Below are 4,704 nucleotides of genomic sequence, written 5' to 3'. Positions count from 1 at the left end.
CTAATAAAATAACTGATCCATGCAACTATCATCAATAGACAAAATCATTAAATGAAAGACTGATGGGGAAATTTTCCATGGGGGTATCAGGCTATTACCACCTTAACCCACTGATGAATCTTAACATCATTAAAAGCAGGACCACCAGATATTATATAACTCCTGGTATGATGAAATAAGAATCTCACAGCACCGCCTTTGAAGTGTTCTTAGTAATAATAATAACAATAATAACCTGGATGCAATAGAGTTCTCAGAGCTAACTTCTATCTCCAGGAAAAATGGGGAGTAAAGAACATGTTAAATGACACCACAAGGGAGCAAACAGACAAATTCAGAAGATGAGTCCTTCTACAGCACAACTGCAATAAGTCAAGGGCATGACACAAAAAGCGTGAAGAGAGGACCTGCTCTAGATTAAGGGACCATCAAGAGACATAACAAACAATGCAGTGTGTTCTGATTAGAACAAACCCACTGTAAAATGTCATTTGATTATGAAAACAATTGGGTAATTATTGACTTGCTTATTTATTATTAGACATTACCAAGGAATTAAGTGTAATAATGGAGTAGTGGTTTTATTAAATTATGTCCTTTTTTAGAAATGCATACTGAAGTATATATGGGTATGATTCAGTGTCTGAAATTTTTTTAAAGTACTTCAATGAAAGAAAAAATGGAATAGATTAAACAAATATGGCGTAATCTTATTCATTATCCAATCGTGGTTGTGTGTGTCTGTATTTATGATACTACTCCCTGTCTGTATGTTTGAAATGTTCATAATAAAAAAGTTAAAGTTTGTCGAGAGAATGAAAGGGGGCCCCAACTAAGAAAAATTCCAGAATAAGTTGGAAAGAAGCATTTTTATTCAAGCCTGGGGTAAAAGCCTTGTTTAGATTCAGTAACTAGGACAGTTAAACATGGGTGAGAAATGTACCAAACCACTCCCAACTGTTTAGACACCAAGTAGAACATTCTTTATGATAAGTATGTGGTTTTTGTTTTTTAAATCAAAAGACTCATTAATGCTAGGGGCTTCTGGATACTGTTAATATTGTATTTCTCGAGCTGAGCAGTGGTTAGTTACATGGGTCTTCACTTTATAACTAATTGTTAGTCTGTATGTATACATCTCATGCACATTTCTATCTGTATATTACATTTCACACTTTAAAATGTTAAATTTTTCAAATCATAATTGAATGGTAAAACATGGCACTCTTTCTCCCAATCCAATGCAGCCTGGACTTGTTAAGCAGACCACAGGAACCCACTAAGGTGCTTTTGCCCACCTGGTGGTGGAGTACTGTTATTTCAGAGAAAGAAACGGGAGGAAATAAGGAACTTTTAAAATCCTCTAAAATGTGCTTATCTCCTCACCTGCTCAGGGGATGTAAACAGAATGGTACAGGCAGAAGGGAACCAGGGTTCTCCCATTCCTGGAATGTTGGAGTTGATTAAAAATGGGGGACTGTGGCTAGAAGTGTATTACACAGCTTCCCCTGTCTTCTCCCCCTACAGCTCTGCCTGTTGGATGCTATGTGCTTATCTCATAGACACATGCCTTTTTTGGAGAACTCTTTCTTTCCCCTGCTAAGGGAGGGAGGTTACTTCAGAGTGGAGGGTAGGGTGGGAGGCTTGAGTCCAGCTGGCATCTCCCACCCTCCTTTGCAAGCCCTTCTTTCCTCATCGCGGTTCCCTGCCACCTCCAACGACCTCAACAGAACAATCCTTTCTCCCGAGGGCCTTAGAAGGACATGAGTTGGAGGCCAACTAAGGGCAAATCAAGATAGCAGGAGCCCAGGTCAATATCTCTGTGTTCAAGAGAAAGTCTGAGAGCCTTAGCCTGGCATTCAGGGTCTGGCCCATGTAGGAGGAGTATCCTTCACCCAGGCCACAACAAATTGCTTTTGCCATGCTCCAAATGCATCTTGCCTTCTGGGACCTTCAAGCCTTTGTATAGGCTGTTTCACTTACCTAGGCACCATTTTTTATTTAATCAAGATGTGCATGGTATTAATTTTGTGTCTTGCCTTTATTATGAACACTTTACAAATATTACCTCATTTATCTTCACAACCCTATGTTGTAAGCACTATTACTACCTCATTTAACAGATAAGGAACTTGAGGTGCAAGGAAGGTGAGAGACACAGATTCAAACCCCAGCAGCCTGGAGCCAAAGTCAGTGCTCTTAGCCACCATACTATGTTGCCTCTTAAACTTCTTCCAACTCACTTCCACTTCTTCCACACTTAACCTGGGTATCACCACCTCTCCCCACACTGGCCTTGACATCTTCCAGCTCCCACAGCTCCCAAATCCCACTTTTACCTCCCATTATGATGAAACATTCTGACTGCTTGTTTTACTTTTTCATTTTTAAAAACTTTTAAAAATTGAAGCATAACACTTATAAAGAAAAGTACAATAGGCATAAATGTACAGCTCTCAATGAATTGTTCCTAAGTAACCACCCATGTAATCAGCACGGAAATCAAGAAACAGAACATTCCCAGCACCTGAGAAAGTCTCCTTGGGCCTCCTACTCAGGGCCCAAAGGCAATCAAGATTCTGACTTCTGGCACCATAGATTAGTTTCACCTGTTTTAGACCTTTATATAAATGGAACCAAAAGAGTATGTGCTCTTTTGTGTCTAGTTTATTCTCCTCAGCATAATGTTTGCAGAATCCATCCATATTGTTGTATGCGATTGTGAGGCATTTCTTCTCATCGATGTGTAGTATCGAATCCTGTGAATATACTACAATTTATTTATGATTCTTCTGTTAATGACATTTGGGTTGTTTCCAGTTTGAACTATTACAAATAGTTGTAGCTATTTATTACAAAAAAGCTATTACAAATAGCTTTTATGAAATGAACATTACTGTATATGCCTTTTTGTAAACATATATTAGCATTTGTGTTGGGCATATACCTAGGAGTAGGATCACTGGGTTATGGGGTGTGTATATGGTCACCCTTAGTAAATATTGATAACCAGGTTGCAAAGTGATTATATCAGTTATATCTCGTCAGAATTGTATGAGAATTTCAGTCACTCCACATTCTCACATTCAGTATTATCTTTTTCTTTTTAGTCATTCTAGTGAGTGTGGCTTTATTTCATATTTACTTGACTACTAAATGACATTGTATGTTTATATCTTCCTTTCTAATCTTTATATCTTTTATTTATTTTCTTGCTTTAGTGCACTGGCCAGGACCTCCAGTACAATTTGAATAGAAGTGGTTATAGTGGGGATCTTTGCCTCATTCCCAATGTTAGAGGGAAAGCATTCAACATTTCTGCATTAGGTATGATATTTGCTATAGATGTTTTGTAGATAATGTACATTAAATTAAGGAACTTCCCTTATATTCTTAGCAAACTTAAGTTTGCTAAGTGTTTTTTTCATCTATTGAAATGATCATATAATTTTTCTTCAATTCCCTGAAAAATTCTGTGTAAAATTAGAAAAGTGGTGGGGTTTCTTTCCTTATTTTGTAAAATTCACCATTGGCAGTTTCTGAGTCTGGAGGTTTCTTTATGGAAAGCTTTTTAAATTATAAATGCAATGATTTAATAGTTATAAGATTATTCAGATAAAAATTTTTTCTTGTGCAAGTTTTAGTAAATTGTATTTTTCTAGGAATGTCCCCATCTTATCAAAATTTTCAAATTTATTGGTATAAAGTTCTTCATAATACTGCCTTATTATATTTTTTAATGTATATCTGACCCATATTGTAAGTGCCCCCTTTTGTTCCTGATACTAGTTATGTGCCTTCTATTTTTTTTTTTCTGGATCAGTCTCAGGGATTTATCACTTTTCTAGTTTTTTTTTTCAAAGAACCAACTTTTAGCTTTGTCAATCCTCTGTTGTGGTTCTGTTTTCTATTTCATTGATGTCTCTCTTATCTCTGTTATTTCTCTCCTTCTACTTTCCTTAATTAGCTTTGTCTAACTTCTTGAGATGGATTTTCAGCCTTTTTAAAGAATAATATATGTTGAAGGCTATAATTTCTCTCTAAGCATAGCCTTAGCAGCATCCAACAGAATTTCAGATACAATATTTTCATTATCACTCAGTTCAAAATATTTTCTAATTTCCATTGTGAATTTATATTTGACTCATGGGTTTTCCTCCCTCTCCAAAGCATGATGCCCAAAGATAACAGTAACCACCTGAGGGCCTTGTCAAAATACAGGTTTTGGAGCTTCATCTCAAACCTCCTAAATTAGTATTTCTGGGAGGTAGGCCTGGGTTTCACAAACTCTATGGGGGTTCAGATGCAGGTGGATTGCAGGACCACAGCTTGGTAAGGGTTTCCTAAGGGCAGAGAGCAAGTCTGATTCACCTACATTGCCAGTGCCCACCACCGGACCTAGCATACAGCCATGCTTAATAAATGAGTGAACTAATGAATGAGGGAAGAAAGAAAATAGAAGAAAATTGCTTATATCAAGAGAACTGGAATTCTTAGATGCTATAAATTAGGGGAACCACTATGGCATCATTTTGTCCCAATTTAATCTATTCAGGACAGAAGTATTTCTTCCTTGCCTTCGAACCTCTGCCTACAAGGCTTCCTCCTCCCCTGGCCCATTCTGCTGTCCTGGAACGTAGCCATAACTGTGGGTGCGTATCTGTCTACTGACCCAGAGAAAGTAGGGGTGGCACGGGAGATGAC

Source organism: Kogia breviceps, chromosome X, assembly GCF_026419965.1.
Source record: "Kogia breviceps isolate mKogBre1 chromosome X, mKogBre1 haplotype 1, whole genome shotgun sequence".
In the NCBI taxonomy this organism is placed as follows: Eukaryota; Metazoa; Chordata; class Mammalia; order Artiodactyla; family Physeteridae; genus Kogia; species Kogia breviceps.
The sequence above is the reverse complement of the archived record's forward strand: the minus strand, read 5'-3'. Positions refer to the sequence as shown.